Source organism: Pongo abelii, chromosome 1, assembly GCF_028885655.2.
Source record: "Pongo abelii isolate AG06213 chromosome 1, NHGRI_mPonAbe1-v2.0_pri, whole genome shotgun sequence".
Taxonomy (NCBI): domain Eukaryota; kingdom Metazoa; phylum Chordata; class Mammalia; order Primates; family Hominidae; genus Pongo; species Pongo abelii.
In genome coordinates this window covers 225,855,404-225,877,265 of record NC_071985.2, presented here as the reverse complement: position 1 = coordinate 225,877,265, position 21,862 = coordinate 225,855,404, and the positions used below count along the sequence as shown (strand labels likewise).

At 44.5% G+C, this 21,862-nt stretch overlaps 1 protein-coding gene and 1 long non-coding RNA gene across 29 annotated transcripts in view; one reads left to right on the top strand and one right to left on the bottom strand.

Annotated features, from left to right (window-relative positions):
• The window catches only part of RERE (arginine-glutamic acid dipeptide repeats), a 466,431-nt gene that overhangs the window by 16,721 nt on the left and 427,848 nt on the right, over positions 1 to 21,862 (bottom strand). The window lies entirely within an intron of this gene.
• LOC129059763 (uncharacterized) lies at positions 9,393 to 21,365 on the top strand. Its single transcript, XR_008525849.1, has 3 exons — positions 9,393 to 9,566; positions 19,486 to 19,663; positions 21,078 to 21,365. It is a non-coding gene; the product is annotated as an uncharacterized LOC129059763 (long non-coding RNA).

Below are 21,862 nucleotides of genomic sequence, written 5' to 3'. Positions count from 1 at the left end.
GCACTCCAGCCTGGGGGACAGGGCGAGAGGACATCTCTTTAAAAAAATAAAAGAAGACTTAAAAACAAGAAGCCAGAGTTCAGTGAGGTAAGAAACTGCCCCGTGCCAGACAGAAAAAAGGCTCAACTTTCAAACCTTTGCTCCTGGCTTCACTGATCTCTGCCAACAAGTGAAAAAAATCAAGACCCAAAAGAAAGAAATCTAACATTGAAATCAACGTCAACTTTTTGTTGACATTTAAAGAAGTAGTCTAGAACAGATTTCACCATCTGAGTGCCAAGGATGAAAATGACCAGGCAACTGGTTTCTCTTCAGATCGAATAAATCTTTCGCCTTTTACTAAAAAAAAAAAAAAAAAGAAAAAGAAAAGAAAATGACCAGGCAGGAAGGACTGTCCTCCACAGCAGTGAAGTCACAGGTGGTAAGAACGGTAAACTTACAATTCAGGAAGGTGACGGAGTGACCAGAACTGTCATCCACTGCTGGTGGAAATACAGAATGTTCAAACCACGATATCTACCAAACAACCCAGCAATTCTTCTCTTATTTACCCAAAAGAAAAAAAAAAATTCTCACACAAAGACTTTCACGGATACATTCATAGAAACTATTCTTTTTTTTTTTTTTTTTTTTTTTTTTTTTGAGACAGAGTCTTGCTCTGTCACCCAGGCTGGAGTGCAGTGGCTTATCTCGGCTCACTGCAAGCTCCGCCCCCTGGGTTCATGCCATTCTCCTGCCTCGGCCTCCCGAGTAGCTGGGACTACAGGAGCCCACCACCACACCCGGCTAATTTTTTTTGTATTTTTAGTAGAGACGGGGTTTCACTGTGTTCGCCAGGATGATCTCGATCTCCTGACCTCGTGATCCGCCTGCCTTGGCCTCCCAAAGTGCTGGGATTACAGGTGTGAGCCACCGCACCCGGCCAGAAACTATTCTTAACAGGCCAAACTGGAAACAACCTAAATGCCCACGAGCAGGAGAATGGATAAACAAATAATGGTATCCCCACATTCACTGGACTACAACTTGGCAATTAAAAGGCACAGACCACTGACACATGCAACACCACCGTGCTGCATGAAGCAGGCAGACAAGGACGGTGGGTGCTGCATGACTCCTTCCCAGAAATCACAAAAACCAAACTAGTGGTTGCCGAGAGCCTGGAGGGTGGGGGACAAGAAACTAAAAGAACTCAGGTAAGCACTCCAGGGTGATGAAAATGCTCTGTAAGTTGAATGTGGTGTCACTGACACAAATGTATATGGTGGTCAAAACTCACCAAACTGTGTACTTAAAGTGGGTACATTTTTATGGTATTCATACCATGTATGGCAGGTTACGTCAATAAAGCTGATGAAAAACAACAACAAATCCAGGCCGGGTTTTATTAGCTGCCTCTCAACCACTGTTATGTCTACCAAGGGATTCAACACTGGAATGGAGCGAGTCTAGGATTGGAAATGGCATATTGGTGACTGCATGGGTGGCAAGGTCTTGAGCACAAACAAAAGAGCATGTTGAGGAAAGCTCTGGTTCTACAAATAGGGAGTGAAGCAGCTAGAGGCCTCGCCAGGAATGAAGTCAATTGAACTTTAATCAAACATGCATAGTGTGTGCTGCAGAGACCCACTGCACATAAATTCAGGGAACAAAAGCTGTTGCAGAAATCAATAGCTTACTGAAACATTAACACAGGCAATCATTAATCAAAAGGCAGCTCCACAAAGGCAGCCTTGCAAATTAGCTCCTGATTTTGCTTGCAAGCAAACACAGAGGTATAAATGTTGTCGACATGAATGGCCTATAATGATCATTTTGCTCCTGATGCTCTCACCTCATCTCACGACAAGGTCTCACAGTCAACGTATCTTATGTCTCGGTGCTATAATTGCACACAGCATGAGGAACTCAACTGGTTTAGTGCCTGGGCAGAAACGGGAAAGGAAGGGGGCGCAGTCATCTCCAACTGACAGTGTTCCCGACTGCAGCTCTTGCCAAGAGAAGTGCTCAAATCCATTGGGCTATATTTAGCAGATTCTCTCTCCTTTCCTTTTTCTTTTGGCGGTGGGGGGGCTAAATTTTTCCCACAGGTCATAAGCAAAAAGCCATTGGCAATGACAGCAGCTTGGCTCCTGGACTTAGGAGTCTCTTCCCAGCAGAGGTGTCCTTCCAGGCTATACACTAAGACGGAGTTAGGAAAATAAGCACCATTAGGTTCCTTTAATTTCCCATAAAAAGAAAAACAAGGGGAAGGGAGTGCCACACGTGGAAGAAGAGAGAGGGAAGAAGTAGTAAGCTGCTTGGCACCAGGCAACCTGGGTGAAGGGCCTTAGGAGAGAAGGAAAAAGCTAAGGACGCAGAGTCAGCTGACTCCGGGCCTAGTGGGGGAACAGCTCAGCGGCAGCCACTCCTGCCACCCAGGGGCCTGCTGGGCTCAGGCCACTTTCTCCTCCTCAGCCACCACTTTACTTCTGCCCCCTCCAGGGTTAGGCTGCGACTCTATCAAGTTCACACAGACACAACATAAGACATCAGCGCAGGTCTTTAAGAGCTCCCTCTGCTGCCTAGGCAATCTGGGCTGGAGCAACAGGGGCCGGGGCTGCCTACCTCCTAGAGGCTGCCTGTACCCATTTCAGGTATTAATACTGGTTCTGCTGTTCTGGCCAGGTCCAGTTCTGCTTTATCTTGGGTAAGTGATAGGCAACCCAATCCAGGGGCTAAGTGGGTGCCCCGTGTATGTGCATGTGTGCACAGATGTGAGCAGGGTCTCCTCCCAGACTTTACAACAGGTCAATTTACCTGTGCGCATTTGGTAAACTAAAACACTACCCACCAACACAACTGCTATTTAATTTCCCGCAGGCAGTGGAATGCTACAGGAAGAGAACCTGTAACCTGTCCTGCCCAATTAAAAAAAATAATTTTTTTTTTAAAGTAAGATAAGCTACATGTCTTCTCTCTCTTTAGGGGCATGGGGGAGTGAAAGAGTAGAACAGATTGTTGAAGAGGAAGGCACTGGAAGCATTTTGAGTATAAAAGGCTCATTCGTAGCAAGGATGCCTGTTTCAAACAGTATGGGGCCCAGCTTCTCTTCTGCCCGAGCCCAGCATGAACTCCTCAGACAGGATCCTCTGAGAGGCTGACGTGGAGACAGGAGAAGGTTAAATCAATGGTTTCTGCTGTCCCATATTAGAAGCATAAGGGTACACCCAAGATTGAGTCCCACTTTTTTTGGTAATTATATCATTATTACCACATCACCCAAGAAGTCTGGACACCCCCTGAGGAAGGGGAGGGAGTGCAATAGAAGATGAGGTCTGGAGACCCCCACACATGGCATCCAGGGTGTCTGCAGCCTGCCACCTACCATCAGGTTGTGTGTGTGTGTGTTGTGTGTGTGTGTGTGTGTGTTTCAAATTGTGTGTGTGTGTGTGTGTGTTTTAAATTAAGCCAAAGAAGGACTCAGTCCTTTGTAAATAACCGTATGCGCACCCCCTTTCAATTCAGTTCACAGAGAACAGTGAGAATCTTCCATTGTCACAACACAGTTTTACGACCAACAGCAAAGAATGATGAGGACTGCTGGCCTTACAGCTATGTTAAGGAAGGCCCTGGAACACCAGTTTCCTGCCTCTTGCCCATGCAGACGGAGGGGAGATACAGGCAGGCAGGCATCTAAACCAGATCCCTGCAATGTCACATGTGCCCAGGCTCTGGCCTTGTGCCACTGGTGAGGGTCAGCTGCAGCTCCTCTCTTTTTCACAACCAAAGTTTCCAATGGGCACCCTTTCGGGGCCACGCATCGCCCACTAAAAAGGAGGGGGCAGTCGGAGAGAAAGGGGATGAGGAGGCAGGCCTGGAAGCTTCTCATGGATAACAGGATTATAAACACAATTTCTTTCCGAAGCTATTTCACAGGTCCTCGAAGCCCACCTGCCACTGTCAGCTGAGCAGACTGTAGTTATGTGATGGGACAGGAGCCACCAGGGGCAGGGCTGCTGAGTGCACATCCTTGTACGCACCTGACCCCATCGCAGAGTTTTAAAAGTAAGCATTTAGAAGAAATCATTTTAATTCTTTAAGACACAAGATTATCTGTTTCTAGGGCTAAACAAATATTTTCACATGAATACAGAAGGAGCAGCTAAATAATCTCTATACAATGCCTTAACTCTCTGTGCTAATGTGCAATTAGAATTCCCCTGCTTAAACTTTTGTTTGAAAAAATGCCCCACAGTGATCATCTGGCTCCTTTCTTGGTGGTCCACGTAAAGGGGATGAAGAAATCCACCCCTTCCGTACTGAAGTGGAGAGATCTAAAATTTTTTTTAAGGTATGTTTTTTCAGGGAGAAATCCCAGCAAGCAACAAATAATAAAAAACAAGGCCTCAAATTATGTAGGGCAGAGAGGGAGAAAGAAATACGGTGTAGAGCTGCTTCCTAAACCCGGGCCCAGAGAGTGACGCAGGCCATGAGGAAAGAGCTGTGGCCCTGAGAGCCGGTCCCAGGGAAGTCTGCATGCGACGCTGTCCCCTGAAGAGCTGCTCTAACTGCAGTGCTCCAACGCTGCTGCCGAGTGCAGTCAGGAGCATTTCCTGGCATGGAATCCTATGCGAGTCATTCTTTCCTTTCCCTCCCCAACGATTCAAGGGCTGGATCTGACAACTGTTCAGAACATCTGAGGTGAGAAGCCGGGCACTGGGCAGAACCAGCAGCGATATTCAGGAGCAGCCACCTTCTACAGATCTTTTTCCAGCAGGCAACTGGTTGTCTTCCAGTAACAACTCTGGTAATTAAAGCACTGTTCTCCTGGGCTCCTCCTTTTGTTAACCAACCGAATCCTCTAATCCCTAAAGGAGCCTGGCACTGTCAGCAGGCTCTGCTGCTAATCGTTAAATATCACCTCTGTGGTCTCTGAGTGCAGCAGGGAGAATGATGATGTGCTTGAAGGCACACGCAGAGAAGTGGAATTCTGAAATCTCAGCCTCCTACGTTCAAGAGGCTGAAGGGCTCTGATCTAAACCGCCACCCACGAGGAAGCCCACAGTGAGGAGGCAGCTGCCTCTAGGCAAGGCAGTCCCTCGGTGCCACCTCCAGATCCTCTTCTGGGGAAAGGCAAAGGGAAAGGAGGGAAGTACGTGAAGGTCTTGTGGCTTTAACTTGTAAATAGGTGGGGCCAGTCTAAGACACTCATGAAGATGTTCCTTACCCAGGCACCTTTTCATAACATTTTAAAAAATCAGTTAAAAAAATTTTTTTTACAATTATTACCACTACATTTGTACAGTGCAAAGGAACTGTAATAGCTCAAGATTTCTGCCAACACTGAACACTGTAATGAGATTTCCTAAGCTCTGTGTTGTTCTGGTTGATGAACTCAGCCACTTGCTGATCCCACCCTGGCCCCACACCTCCACTCAAGACGTCTGGACCTGAGGTTCTGCCATAGCTCTTCCCTGGGCCAGCCCTCCCACGCTGCACACAGACCAGGTGAGTCTTCCCAAAGCCCCGCTAGTACCTTGCCACTTCTTCTCCAAACAGTCAAAGGTTCCTCAGGGCCTAAGGAACAAAGGCCCAGCTGCTTGACTACTTCTTCTGGGCCTTTCTCTGTGTTACAGGAAGACCTTTCTACCATATTCCTTTCTACCATATTTCCTTCTACCATATTCCCCTGCCTCACGGCCTTTGGCTTATGTCAAACACAATGGCCAGTTTTCTGTTCCTCGGCACTCTCCCGCCTGCCGGGTGAGCCCCTGAGCCCCATACCACCCCCACCTCCTCCTCTGTCCAGGCCCTATAGTCCTCCTCATCACTCAGGACTCAATTCATCACCTTTGCTGCCTTCTTCTCCAAGAAGCCTTCCCTTCACTTCACTCCCCCACCACTGGATGGCATCACACAATTTTCACTCCTACATCTTTTCATTCCCGCCCCTGTGCTGTAACCACACATGGGCCCACCCAACTTGCCAAAGTACATGCTCATCTCATCTGTGAGTACCCCACAGGTCTAAGACAACATCTTGAATAAGTATTCAGTAAACATCTGATGAAATGATTATTTCTGGAGAATTAAAATTCATCTGAAATTAAAAGGATAAAACTTAAGAAATGGATACTGAATTGCCACTTTCTTATTTTGCCAAGTAAGGTCATTAGCGGTAACTGCCTCCTGATCTCATCATTATTTCATAAAAGAAATGACATTTTATCTCCAAAAAAGTAAACAAAAAAAGTTCTTTGATTACATTTACTGTTAGGAAAAATGGCTACATTTATTTCTCATGGGCCAGTGAAAACGCAATCCACGTGCCGATGTTTGGAAGTGGCTGCTCTGAAGGTGAGTATCATGGAATGGTGGCTTAGGAAGCCACGGAAAATGCTTCCTCACTCAGCAGCCACTGAAAATGCATCCTCACTCAAAAGCCACTGTCAATACTTCCTCACTCAGCAGCTTTATTTAAAAACAAGCAAACAACCTTTTACTATGAAATCTACCATGATAACTAAGCTAGCCATATCTTTCTATATCTTAATATATATTTTATCTTTTACATATACTTTATCTTCATCTTTATTTATATTTTATCTTCACAGACTCCCAAATAGATAAACCATCATTTTCTCTGCTTTATAAATGAGGCAACTGAGGCACAGTGAGATGAAGCCATGTGGCCAAGCTCAGTATCAATGAAGTCTAACGCCCTTAACCTTAGACTCTGCTGTGCTGCTGCTCTAAAAAGTTTGACCATCATGGTTTAAAGCACTAAGAGGAAATAGCCATCTAGATTTTTTTAAGTGAGGGGGGCAAATTTGGGCTATCTTTGATCTCTGGAATCTCTGGAATTCAACGCAATAGCATCTTAATCCTCATACCTGGACCTTTAGCAGTTATGGTTGAAGAGCACAAAAGATCCCTGTGCATCCTGGTAACAACAGGATGCCTGCCTTCCCAGCTCAGGGTAGAGCCCCCCCACCAGCACCCATGGACTACAGAACTGCATCTGCTTGAAGCAACTTCGGGGGCACCCAAATCAGAAGCACATTTGGTAGCCACGAGTGAAGATTCAGAATTATGCACGTCTATAGAAACGCTTTCTGCTTCCTGCACCAAGAACAACCTCTATGACGACATGAGACAGACACTGGGAGCCTACAATCATGAACCCTCCCCACCTCACTACCTACTTACCATACCTCACACCACCCACCAGTTTCTGATATAGGAGAAGCCCTCTGGCCTACTTTTGGCTCTAGGCAACATATGTCCCAGAAATGTGCCAAAAAGTGGCCTTCACCTGCTTCTTGATCCAAAAGCAGTGATGCCTGAGTCTAGACAAGGTAGAGTCCCTAAAGAGATATGGGCTCTGCCCAAAAAAAGATGTTTGCGTACACCTACTATACAAAGCATCTTTCCAAACTGCTTCCAGCTAGAAGTATCTATTTAAATCAGTGGCTCTGAACTGCGGCTCAAAACCATACAGGTGTTGGAGGGATCCCAGGGTGGGTCTGCTGAACCTCTATGACCTTGTGGCTACCCATTGCAAGCAGATCTATTTAAAAAAATTATATTCATTGATCAAGCAATAGATAACCATTGGTTTGCTTGTTTATTTGTAAATAAAGCTGCTGAGTGAGGAAGCGCTGACAGTGGCTTCCTAACTTCAACTTAACTAAAAAATAATAGTAATTAAAATAATTTAAAAATAAATAAATAACAGATTTAGAAACCACTCATTTGAAGGCAAAGATTGAGGCCATTGCAAAACAGTCTAAAGCCCAGGCTGAACTGAAAGACTCCCATGACATGAGGGGAATCACCCCAGCCTCTGGCCTGGAAGCCCTGGGCAGTTCTGACACGATTTCAATTACATGGAACCGACACACAAGGGCCCCCTTGGAGGCTTTTATTTATAAACCTCTTGGAGGTTTATTTCTTGTTTTACTGAACTGTTTGTTTAAATATAGGCTGTAAATATTTTAAGTGTAATAATGCTAATACCAGAAAAATCTTGTTTTCTCGGTAGCGCCTCCCAAACCCTAAGAATTCATTTGTTGACATCACTTTTCTTTCCCACAAGCTGAACACTTCATTATTTCCTGAATTCATTTTATTAGAGTTCAGAAACAGGGCAAGTGGGATTTCACTGCCGTTGGTTCTATCGCCACCTCACCTTTCTTGATGTTTTCTACCAGCAAAGGGGGAGACGAAAGAAAAAACGAAAGCCATAAAACTGTTAAAACTACCATTCTCTATCTCGTAAACATTTTTCTATTTATTGGCCTTTCATTATATGTGCAATCTTATTATCCCTGCACAGCATCAAAGTGACATCCGTCAGGGTCACCCTATAAAATATACATCGGCAATGTAACATTTAATGACGGGAGCGGGACAAACGATGAAGGATGAGAGAGCGAGGCCTGCCGCAGGACGTTTGAAAGGGATCATCAGTTATATCTGTGCATTTCCCGAGGTGATAATTGAATGACAGGGGCTGGAGGGAAATCCATTTTTGAGCTCAGAAAAGATAGTTAGGAGAAAAATGTTTTTGTATTGGAAGCATGTAATGACTGCCAGGAAATGAGAACAGCTACTCTAATAACACTTCTTCTTCTATTTTATGGTTTTTATGGATGCACAGCAAATTATCATGTATAATCCATTTCTGCAAGTTGAATTTTAAAATTCCTCAATACAAAGAAAGGAAAAGAAAGGGTACTTAATTTTGTCACGGTATTACCTTTAATAAAAGGAGCGGAAACAAAAATTACACTTCAAAGCACAAAAACACAATTACAGTACTGTGTACCCTCTTCAAGATGTGAAATGTCTCATCTCTTTCACCTGAATTTTGGACTTAACCTAAGGCAAACATCTTAGAAAAATTCAGGCAAGCCTGCAAACCAGGCCCCTGCTTCTTTGTGCTTTTGTCTCAAACGTGCAGCCAGAGCCATTCTTTCACAGAGCCTTCTAGCAAAGAAGCTCCAGGAAGGAAGGTGAGACTGCAGCTGTCTTTATGCAACTGTATCGGCTGAACTGTGTCCTCCCTCAAATTCCTATGCTGAAGTTCTAACCCCCAGGGCCTCTCAATGTGACTTTATTTGGAGACAGGCTCTTCCAAGAGGTGATTATGTTAAAATGAGGTTAAGTGAGCCCTAATCCAATATGACCGGTGTCCTTATAAGAAGAGATGAGGACACAGACACCCACAGAAGGAAGACCACGGGAAGACACAGGGAGAAGATGGCATCTACAGCCAAGGAGAGAGGCCTCAGGAGAACCAACCCTACTGAACTTTGGTCTTGGACTTCCAACTTCCAGAACTGTAAGAAAATAAGTTCTGTCACTGAAGCAACCCAGTCTACAGTATTCTGTCATGGCAACCACAGCAGACTAATACATAAACCTAAGGACAGGGCTTCATAGTGAGCCTCGAGGAAAGGAGAGGAACCAGCAGAGAAGTGTGGCCTGCTGAATGAACCTCTAAGCCCTGGGCTGTGAGACGGGGCTCATGGAGCTGACTGCCAGCAGTGAAGATGCAGTCTGCTGGGGGAGAAGAACAGGTGCCAAAGGGTAGAGTAATATGGGAAACAGCAAAATAATTTTCTACTTTAAGTGGGGCCAAACCTCGCAGCTTATCCTAGCAGCTCTAAAGGGCAAATGCCACACAGTTCCCTCAGGACGGCTGCATTCTGACCCAGGAGAACCAGCCCAACTCCAGAACAGCTCTCAGATGCTGTGGATCTAAAGACAGCTGGCTCGCGTGAAGGGACACGGGGGACGGAAGAGAACCACAAGATGGGAAGGAAAACTGCTGCCAGCAGAACACAAAGGAAGAACCCTCCAGAGTCTCTGTGGGCCTGTTTCTGACCACTTAATTCTGGTCAGTTTCCACAGGCAAGAGCCCAGCTCCATGGGGCTGTGCCTGCCCCGCACAGCCTCCCATGAAGCTGCGACCAGGGAAAAGAGGGTCATGCAGCCCACACTTCACAGACAGACAAATGTGTGAGGCTCTCTGACCACCACAACTCTGTGGTTCCAGGGGTTTCCAAGACACTGTTCTGGGCTCCTCACATCAACAGGCACACTGCAGTTGAGAAAACACACACAATGGGAACCACCAGGGGTTCGGGTGTAATTTATGAAAACAGCCATGGATCTCCAAATCTCTGACTGTGACTGTGATACGGGCTCCAAGGATTCTCTCCTGGTCCATATCTAGGTCTCCTCAAAGGTTCTTTACAGAGGGCGGCTGGCTCTCCCTCAAGAGGCCCAGGAAGTGTGGGACTGGCAGCGCCACCCCATGCAGGCTGCTATGCATGTGGGGCCCATAGGGAGCACACGGGGGTCACTGTCTAGAGACTCTAGGAAGCCGCTCCCTACCCCAAAGGGAATTTGCAAAGATGATGGGGCTAACTCCCCAAAGGAGAGCCAGGAGCTTCCTTTTCCATTTAACACATAAGTTGAAGGCCAGACAGACCTAGATCTCTGCAACACGCTATGTAGTGGGGAAGCCTGTGGGGCTGGGTGGGATCACTTCACCTAATGTAGCACGTATGCCACAAACTCACCACAGCACACCTTAGCCTGCATCAAATCCTGGCCGCTCCTGTTCTGGAGACAAATCACCACTGTTGTCATGATGGGTGACCTCAGTCACCCCACTCCAACGTCCACCTCATGGCTGACATGGCATGTGGCAGGAGGAGGTATGTCACTGTGCTCCCAGAACATACCATAACCCCATCCCTCCCACCCATGCATGTTTATGCTGAGATTGGTTTGTGATGCAAAGGTGCCCTTGGCCCTCTCTCGGGAAGTAATTTTCTCCTTCATGCCCACATGGCAAAAGGCCTGCCTCTCTCGGCATCAGAATCTCTAACAGAGCCTCAGAGCAAGCCATGCTGATGATGAGCTCTGCGTCCTCACTGCTCAAGCCTAGGTCCCAGACACAACTCCCAAAAGTCAACAAGCTTTTTTTTTTTTAAACAAAACAGAGTCTTGCTCTGTCGCCCAGGTTGGATGGAGTGCAATGGCATGGTCTCAGCTCACTGCAACCTCCACCTCCTGGGTTTAAGCGATTCTCCTCCCTCAACCTCCCGAGCAGCTGAGACTATAGGCACGTGCCACCGCACTTGGCTAATTTTTGTATTTTTAGTAGGGATGGGGTTTCACCATGTTGGCCAGGCTAGTCTCAAACTCCTGATCTCGTGATCTGCCTGCCTTGGCCTCCTAAAGTGCTGGGATTACAGGCGTGAGCCACCAAGCCTGGCCCATCAAGAGCTTTTTTAAAAGCTTGAGTTTCCAGCTGCAGAAAGCTTCAGAAACTTTTCAACACAAGTCAAAATCCTCAGCAATGAAGGAGAACAGAAAGGTAGAGATTTCTCTTTAAGGTGATTTCAGACTTGAGCCCATGGCCCAGGAGCCCCTCTGCTGATGGAGGAACCAAAGTCAGGGCAGAGAGGGGCGTTCCAGAGCTGGACCTTGGGGTCCTGGTCCTGAAAGTGCTCAGCGCTGCTGTACTGTCTGCCAGGGCTTGGGAGCCTCCATCTCCTACTACATTCGGCTTCTTGAGTCCTTCCCTGGGCAAAAGGGACCAATGGTTTTTCCCAAATGTCCTGCCTCTGACCCCAGGCTCTTCTTGGGTGCAGACGCCTGGAACGCCTTCTCCTGGTTGCTGCTGGCCCACTCCGCCAGCTCTATCTGCTGTCATCCACACCGCCTCACACACACTCTTTACTGACCCATAGGAAGCGAGTTTCTGATGCGCCTGTTTCCATGATTACCAACTCTCTCACTCAATTGTGACCTTTTTGTGGCTCATCCATCACTGAGTCCTGCAGGATATCGAGTTATGTCTATAACACGATCCCCTCCTCCCTTTCCTCCGACTGGACTCTAAGCTGCAGGTGAACAGGGATGTGGCCACTCTAAACCCTGTAACCTGAGCAATCATTAGCAGAGTGCCTGACACAAGATGGGTGCTCAGGAAATGCTAATTTGAACACAGACATAGAAGAATTATACTGCACCAGAAATACATAAAACAGAGAAGTCACTAACAGTCATAAAAGTGAAATAACTCAGTTTCAGTGGTAAGAAATTTGGAAATCTTTCAGTGAACCTTTTCAAAATTGAGCTAAACACATATAGATGGAAAATTAGTTATGAGAATGAAAATTATTCAAGGTAATTATTACTTCCCTTAATTTATCTGTACATTAAAGTAAAAAACAAAACAAAATGAAAACAAAACACAAAGAGTCCCTTGATCCATTTAATTAGTTAAGGTTACTCTCAAAAATGAAAATGACTTCCCCAGCCCCGGGGACGCGCAAGTGTGAAATGAGAACAAGAGTCTTACGGGTAGTGTTCCTGCACATACGCATATGCACTAATGTGCGCTTGGAATTTATCAGAACACATGTGTTTTTTGTTTTACATATCTATGATGAAACCACACAAGCCTTGGCTTGACACTGTTCCAGGGGCTAAGTCTTAACCTGAATTAACCAAGCTGCACTGTGGTCCAATGACACTTTGGCACTAAAAGAGTAACTTCCATTTTTCTGAGGCTGAGTGTTTTCTCATTTCACACTGTGAGAATCCTCTGGACCTGACTTAAGAGCACTCAGGAAAGTGGTTACAGTCAAAATCTTCCTCTAAGGATTAGTAATAACACAGGACCAAAGCTCAAAAGCAGGAGAAAGTGAGCACCAAATTCCTTCAGTGTGCTGGAGCACGTAGAGACTTCCTGCAGACAGAGAGCAAGAGGCTCTGGGATTGTGCCTGCAAGCTAGCCATGCTGCGAGGCTCTTAAGAAAACAGAACAAAGCAGAACAAGGAGAGCCTGCTGGGCTGTGGCCTGAAGCACCAGTAATGACAGCTCTCTGCCGACGGCAGTGGTCAACGCTTCCACCAGCTTCGCTCCAGTGATTTCATGTCCACCTTTGTGCCCACAAGTATCCCAATTTCTTCAGGACCAGGTGGCACTCTCAGCTGCCTCCACATGAATAAGGAAACTCAATCCTCAGCTTAGGCCTTGGCTCAGCCACGTGCGCGTGCGCGCATGCTGGGAAAGAATGGAGAAAAACAATGAACAAACATTGACTGTCTAGCCCTTTTCAACTGGAGTTCTTAAAATGAAGTGACTATTAATATTTTCTCAATTCTCCTATGAATGAAACATAACAAGTACCTTTCTAGATGCGCAGGAAAGATGTTACTACGTTACATACAATGGATGCCTGGCTTCTGAGGCTTACCTCTCTCGGAACTCTGAGTGAGAACGGCTGCCACTGGCTGTATGACCTTGCGCAAATTCCCTAACCTCTCTTGGCCTCTGTTTCTTCATTTTAAAAATGGAGAAAAACAACCACAGGAAGGTTAAGGAACCTCCTCGAGACTCTCCTTATCTAGAAACCTGGGCTGCCTCGCCACGAGCTCCCTCCTTTATAGGGTTGTGGTGAGGATGAAAGTGCCAAAAAGGACCTGGCACACATGCTCAGTAAGTGACAGGATTTTTTCTTAAAAATCCTTTTCCATCTGGGAAAACGACCAGAAACTCAGAACTAAGTTCACCTTAAAGGACTATTTTAATTGACTGAATTAAAAAAAAAAAAAAGTCTTTCAAAAAATGGTTTCTGCAACCAACTTCCTTCCTCTATCATGTTTCCCCTAAAACGACAGCGCCTTATGTAGTCAAAGAATAAGGGAATGTTAGAGATGGTGAATGGTAATGGTGTCTGGGCCCAGTTCACAATCTGAAAGATAAGCACTGGTCAAGGAGAAGAGTATTCTGTCTGAAGATCCCAGCTGCAACCAGCAGAACCATAAATGCCCAACAGCCCACTGAGGCCACCTAAGAAGCCTGTCTCCGCCCAAGTCCAACTTCTACTCTTACATAATCGGCAACAGAATGACGCCACACAAGATCATTAAACATTTCAGCAGGAATAAAAATGAAACTGAGAGAATGCACCTGCCAATCTATATCAGGCAACTATGGGGTTTGTGAGCCGTCCTTGCACTTTAATGCAGAATTAGCTTTGATGCACAGATTGGAAAGGTCCAGCTTAAGGGACTTACAACGTCCCATTATTTAATTTTATGACACCATCACTCCACTCTTAAATGTGTCGAAGAACATACACTTAGGTTACAATTTATGCCCAATGGCCAGGTGCGGTGGTTCACACCTGTAATCCCAGCACTTTGGGAGGCTGAGGTGGGTGGATCACGAGGTCAGGAGTTTAAGACCAACCTGACCAACATGGTGAAACTTTACTGAAAGTACAAAAATTAGCCGGGTGTGGTGGCACGCACCTGTAATCCCAGCTACTTAAGAGGCTGAGGCAGGAGAATCGCTTGAGCCCGGGAGGTGAAGGTTGCAGTGAGCTGAGATCGCGCCACTGCACTCCAGCCTGGGTGACCAAGTGAGACTCCGTCTCAAAAAATAAATAAAATAAAATACAATAAAAATGTATGCCCAACTACAATGAATTCTATTGCCGAATTTTAAAAATATTCACTTATGATAATGTGGGGCTCACTAGAGTGTCACACACCCCAGAATGAAAACTGGTGGCTTAGACTACAAACTCTCTTAGTAGAAAGGTCTAAAGACTCTTTAGAATTAAGCTAGAAAGAATCTGTTTCTGATGCTGAGAAGAGCATAGGGAACGGGTTGTACAATCAACCACCTCACCCCAAAGCCTCCTTGGGTCCAGTGCTTCCTCAGGTCGGGGTCCTACTGTTTATTCCACATTGTGGCTGTCCCTCTACCCCTCTAGGCTGTGTGATTGGGAACGTGTAAGCTGGGATGCACGGAGGTCCAATCTCTCCCTGAGTCATGCGCATCCTGTTCCTGCTGCCCTAGTTTTTTCTTGTGGGATACAATGTCAGTTCTGTAATCTGTCCCCTCTATAGGGGTAAAGAGATGTGCTGATGTGCTCAGAAAATGAACATGCTTCTCTGGATGCAATGAGGTACTGAAACACCTATATCTTAAAGGGGCATTAATAAGAAGAGCAGGGATCCTCTCCTGGGAACTCAAGCAATCATTTAAACAGTGCTTTCATACACCAGCAAATAAAGAGGTAAATGAGATCTGCTTAAGGCAACAGCAAACATGAGCGGTTGTATGCTAACTCCAGATAGGAGTGATGAATATCTGAACTGATGAATAGCACTTAAAAAGTCTTGTCACATATGATCTGGATCAGAAGGCTGTGACATCACAACCAGATGCTTTGAAGGCATTTTCTCTGCTCCCTCTAGTTACAATTAACAGTTCTGTACACTCTTACTCACCTGTTCCAGAAGGCTACTAATAAAGAGGTTGGGCTACTTGTTTTTCAGTCCCAGCTAAACTTTCTGTCTCCTGCTGTGGGCAGGAATGGCAGTGGCATGTGACCAGCGTTCCTGAGTGGCAGAGGGCAATAGCTGGCCATCAACATGCCAGTCATGGGTACAGCTCTCAGCCAATGCAACAACCACACTGACTTCAAGGACAATCTAGAAGTGCACTCAGGGCAGCACCTGACAAGTCTCTCGTGCCTGCACCTTCCTTATGGGCCCATCTAAAAGCAGCTCTGCAGGGCTATTTCTGCCAGCCACAGGTCCTGTGTCCTCCATCTTCCTTCCTTGGAATTCCTAGCAAGACTGAGTCAAGCATGGCCTTGGGTCTATGCTGTTCTTTAGAGGAAGCACCGAGGAAAATATATCTCTTGAATTATTCTAATTGTATTTTAGAATTTAACATGTTCACTGTCTAAAATCAAAATGAGTTTCACATATAAATGGGCAATTGAATTAATAATATCAACATCCATCACAGTGTAAGAAATAACTTGATTATTAACTTCTACTGACAGCCCCATGCTTCCTTCCTCAAGAGTTTCAGACTGCCCGTTTGCCCTTTGTGCAGCTACACAGTTCCGAACCCTCAAGAGGCCTCAGGGAAAGTTGACTCTGTGCTTTAAGCAGAAATCACAACTGATCCAAGGGAGACCCTGGATACAACTGCAAAAAACTGAATGGTACCAGGAGCAGGCTACCATGGAGTTTTAAATCCTGCCTTACATTAACACAAAGGAAATACAGGAATTCCCCAGATGCCAAAAGGACCCTGAAGAGTATCAGACAATGATGTACTTCCAGCTCCTGGTGACCAAACAAAACAATGTAACACAACACAACCAACTGTGGCCTCAGAACGCCTGACCAGCTACCCGGAGAGCTTTTATTTCTTGAAGGGAAGCCTTCTACCAAACAAACAAACAAAAAAACACCACTTTGGCAGGTGGATCACGAGGTCAGGAGATCGAGACCATCCTGGCTAACATGGTGAAACCCCGTCTCTACTAAAAATACAAAAAAAAAAAAAAATTAGCTGGACGTGGTGGCGGGCGCCTGTAGTCCCAGCTACTCGCGAGACTGAGGCAGGAGAATGGCGTGAACCCGGGAGGTGGAGCTTGCAGTGAGAGGAGATCGCGCTACTGCACTCCACCCTGGGTGACACAGCGACACTCCGTCTCAAAAACAAAAAAACAAAAAACAAAAAAACAAAAAACAAAAAACTTTTATATATATATATTTTTTTCTTTCTTTCTTTCTTTTTTTTTTTTTCTTGGTTCACAGCAGTCGAAAGAACCACAAAGGAGCAGTAGTTTCTAAGCCTCCATGTAGGTGAAGACAAAAATTTTTATAAATTTCATGAATACTTATATCCCAACTGGTCAAAATATCAAGATATTTAAGAAAACTTGTAGGACTACGGTTAACTATTCTCTCCTCACAAATTTTTCTTTAGAATCAGAGAAACCAAAAAAAAAAAAAAAAAAAAAAAAAAAAATTACCATTGCTCCTATATAAATCATAAGAATAAAATAGAGCCAAGAGAACTTCTTAGGAACCCCTCTCATCCCAAGCCAAGAGATCCTTCCCACATTGGGCATTATCAATAATGAGAACATTCCTGAGGTCCTATGAGCTTGTGTGGCCCTGTCTCATACAGACAGTAAAGCCACACAAATAAGGCTTTCCACTCCCTGGGCCTGAGCTCTGAAAACCAGCCGAGACAGAATCCCAAACAGCCAGAGAGCTCCCTTTCTGAAGGCAGTGAACTGAACACACATTATTTAAGATGAATATCTAGAACTCTTACAAATGAAAAAGAAAAGGACAATCCATTGAAAAATAAGCAAAAGACTTACACAGGCCCTTCATGAAAAATAAACACAAACAGCCAATAAACTCATTATAGGATGCCCAATATGATTAGTAACCAGGGAAATACAAACTCCTCAAATGCCCAAATTCTTTGTGTTGGATTTTCAAGTAAAGTTTACCTCAAAGAGTTAACACAGAAGACAAAGGTTTTGAAATCTACTATATATTCTCTCAGGGGAAAAGCTGCAACTTTGGGTGCAGAAGTAGTGTGAGGGAAAGGAGAGAGGATAAAAATATGACTTGAAAGGACTTCAAAAGTAGAAAAAAGACGGATAAAGGGAACGTACTCAAATGGATTCAACACTATTTCATTCAAAATCCCAGCTGGTTAGTTTGTGGAACAAGACAAGCTGATTTTAAAAATTTTAAAGAAGAATAAAGTGCCACTAATCAAGACACTCTTGAAAAACAAGTAAAAGGTAGGGGACCTGCCAAGTCAACTATCAACAATTATCCTAAAGCTAGACAGTGAAGCACTGGAATAGACAGAGAGACCAACAGAACAAAACAGCTTAGAAACAGATTCACACTCTTACGGAAATTTCACTTTGACATAGCTGGCAACACAAATCAGTGGAGAAAAGGCTGGACTTCTCCAGAGATGACACTGGGACACCTGGTGATGTATTACAGAAACAAGTAAATCTGGTCTCCTTCTTTATGTTACACAATCACCAAACCCAGGGACTAAGAACTTAAATATGAAAAGCAAAATTATAAAACTTTTAGAAAACAGTAAGTACAGGAGACTGCCTAAATGACCGAGAGAGATTTCTTACAAATAAAAGCTCAAAGTATAAAGACTGATACATTTAAGGAGAGAGGATAAAATCGTTAAAATTAACAACATATTAATCTTTAACCAATCATAAAAAGTGTGAAAAGATAAGCCACAAGCTAGAAGGTATTTGCAACACACATTATTTAAGATGAGTATCTAGAACTCTTACAAATCTAGAAAAAGACAATCCAATTGAAAAGTAAGCAAAAGATTTATATAGGCCCTTCATAAAGAGGAAACACAAATAGCCAATAAACTCATTAAAGGATGCCCAATATGACCGGAAACCAGGGAAATACAAATTAAAATCACTCAGACATTTCAAATTTATAATGTTGGTAAGCATTTTAAGGTCTGATTCTATCAAGTGTTGGCTAGGATGTGAAGTTACTGGAATTCTTATATACAGCTGGAAAAACAACAACAATCTGCTTTTCTTGGTAAAATAGCAGATATGCATACCTGTAACTCAAAAATTGTCTTAACTATACCCTAAAGAATTCGTGTGCATGTGTACCAACTGATGTGTGCAAGAAAGTTTACAGCAGAACTGTATGCAACAGCAAAACACTGGAACCAACTGAAATGTCCATCAACGGCAGAAAAGAGAAGGAAAAGATGTTCTATTCATACAAGGCTGTGAAGTACCACAGGATGCAGAGCTGCCTCTCGGGATAAAGGGGAATGAACAAGGTGCAGGACATTTTTCCTCCATGACTCCACTCATAGGAAGTTCAAAGACATGCAAAACTAATATATTGTGTAGCAGTACACATTTATGAGGCAAGCCATAAGGAAAAGGAGGGGGGTTATAGCAGAATATCCAGTCTAGTGTTTATCTTTGAGTGGAAAGGACGGGGGATTGCACCAGAGAGGAAACAGTCTGTGCAATCTTAAGCTGTGTGGTGGTGACAGTTCACCGTGTGGCTGTTTTTATACCATACATAAACGTTACATTCTTTTGTAACTCTTCAATATTTAACTAAAAAAAATTTAAACCAGAAGATTGTCAAATATTCCAATTCTGCATTTAAAGAAAGGCTTCTCTTCTCTACAGATAATGTGGAAATGATATGCAAGTACTTCCTTGCTCATTAGACAGCTAGGTAAGGGGTTTAATGACTTCTCTTCCACCTGACCTCACTTTTCCCCACTGCCGCCTGCCCACCCACTCTAAAGGTGCTGTCCGAGCTCCACAGCACACCCACTGCAGGGATACTCCCACCTGGGAGCACACTTGTGTGTGCCAGCTCTTCAAACCCAAATGACCTCCCCTTCTCTTTCTTAGGATCACTGTTTTCCTCAGTATTGTATTATCTTTAGGAAAGTACAGTGCTTATGAAATGACACTTCTTAGAAAGACGTGTGTGAGCTGGGAAGGGTGACACGAAATCTTCAAAATTATCAAAATCAGTCTAAAATAAGCAGAGCTGTGCTTCCAGATAAGGCTGAAAATGACTACTCCACAGGTGTCAACAGAGCCATGTGCCACAACCAACCACACCACATCTGAACCCAGAGGCATCCTGTGACACATCTGACAAGAACGACGGCATACAGAAGAGCAGAGACCCCACTCCAGACAGCTACACCCACGTACAGAGAGGCCTTTGGCACAACTTCTGGCCAGTCGTCACCCCACCCCAGGTAGGGAAGCTGCTTATTTGGGGAGTGGAAAAAACCAACCTGGCATGCATGGTTTAGCGCCCTGGTAGTTTTGGGAGCTAGCTGCTCTTTTTGATCCTCTTCTCCAGGGGAGGCTCTTCCCCTGCCCACTAATCTATGTCCCATAGTCCGAACTGTATCAATAACTATAGGTAATATTTTGAACCCATCTCTCTTTCTTCAGAACTTGGGGAAGGGAGAAGGGGCACTAATTTATCAGTCTCATTCAGGGACCCAAACAGTAGTGAAGACAGAGCCCCAGAAACCTAAGTCCAAAATTCTCCCAACTAATTCCTATCTAGTAAATATTTTTAAAACTATTTTTAAAAAATCATATTTATCCAGTTAAACGATGTACATTTTGAATCCATTCTTCCATAAAACAAACATACATCTCAAAACCAGCTACACAAGAGGGAACTCCTGATCTTCACTTCTCCCTCCTAAACTTACCTCCCCATCTTAACAAGCAGCGCTTCCCCTACCCACTGGCTCCTGTGCCAGCTGGGGGTCCTCCCTGACGCTGTCCTCTCTGATTTGCCACTTCTGATTCAACACCAAATCTCACCAATCTTGCCTTCCAAAATGTTATCTCAAAAAAAAAGAAAAAAAACTGTACTTCTGTCTGCCTCAACTGCCACCACCCTCATCCAATCTCGGGGTCACCTTCCATGATCGCACTGACTCCTACCTGGCGCCCAGTTTCCACTCCCCCTGACTTACTACAACCCAAATTCCACATTGTGTCTTAAAAATAACAAAATAAACAGGAGAACTGACGTTACTTCCCTGTTTGAGATTCCTTATTAACTTGTCACATTCTCAGCACAAAAATCTAGCGAGGTGTTCAACAGCATGGACTGTAAAGCCAGATTGCCTGAGAGTAAATCCCAGCTATGGTATTTCCAAGCTGTACATACTTGGGTAAGTTACACAGCATTCTATCTATGTGGTCAATGAACCGATGCACGTGAAGCACTGAGAACAGTGTCCGGCACCTGAGAGGCCCTCAGGACATGCTATTACTGCCATGGAGCATGCAAGGTCTCCATGACCTGACCTCTCCCCATCACTGCTACTTCACCCCCCTCCATTCTCCTTTTTGCTCCATACACTCCAGCTACACTTACTTTTTCAGCTTCCCCTGAGTTCCAAGCCTATCCTTCTCCAGGGCCTCTGTACAGGCTGATCCCTTGGCCTGTGGGGCTCTTCTGATTCTATCCTTCCCTCCTCATCCCTGGGGTCATAACTGAAATGAAATATCTTCAGATATTCCTTTCTTAAGTTAGGCCCCCCTGTTATAATTTCTCATAATACTCAGCAGATTTCCATTATTGCACTTAAGAGAATTTATAATTATATATCTAATTATTCACCTAATCTGTCTTCTTCATAGAATTAAAATTCTAGAGGCCGGGCACGGTGGCTCACACCTGTAATTCCAGCACTTTGGAAGGCCGAGGCAGGTGGATCGCCTGAGGTCAGGAGTTCTAGACCAGCCTGGCCAACCCTGTCTCTACTAAAGAATATGAAAATTGGCCGGGCATGGTAGCGGGCGCCTGTGATCCCAGCTACTCGGGAGGATGAGGCAGGAGAATCGTTTGAACTCGGGAGGCAGAGGCTGCAGTGAGCCAAGATCGCACTATTGCACTCCAGCCTGGACAGCAGAGTGAGACTCTGTCTCAAAAAAAAAAAAAAAAAAATTAAAATTCTAGAAACCAGGGAACATGTCTTTTGTTTATTGCTGCATTTCTCACACCTCACACAACGTTCAGCATTCTACAGATCTTCAGTAAATATCTGTAAGATGAATGAGTATAAAGAAATCTAATAACAACTTGACTTACCTTGTGAAGAAATAACCTAAAAAGCCATGTACATGCTCAAGAGGTTAATGACTCATTCTTGATACCAAAAATCTCAGAGGGCATTTGTAAGAAATAGAAATAAACAAAATACACAATCGAAAAAATAAAAAAAGCTGAATCTAACAAAATCCTTTTTTTAAAAAATCCTTTTATGCTTATATTTTTACCTAACCTGGAAAATGAATATCTCTATCTCTCTGTCTGTCTGTCTGTCTGTCTATCTATCTATCTAATCTATCTAGATAAAAACAAGCTTAGCCAAAACTTTTTCCTGTCTGTCTGTCTGTCTATCTATCTATCTATCTAATCTATC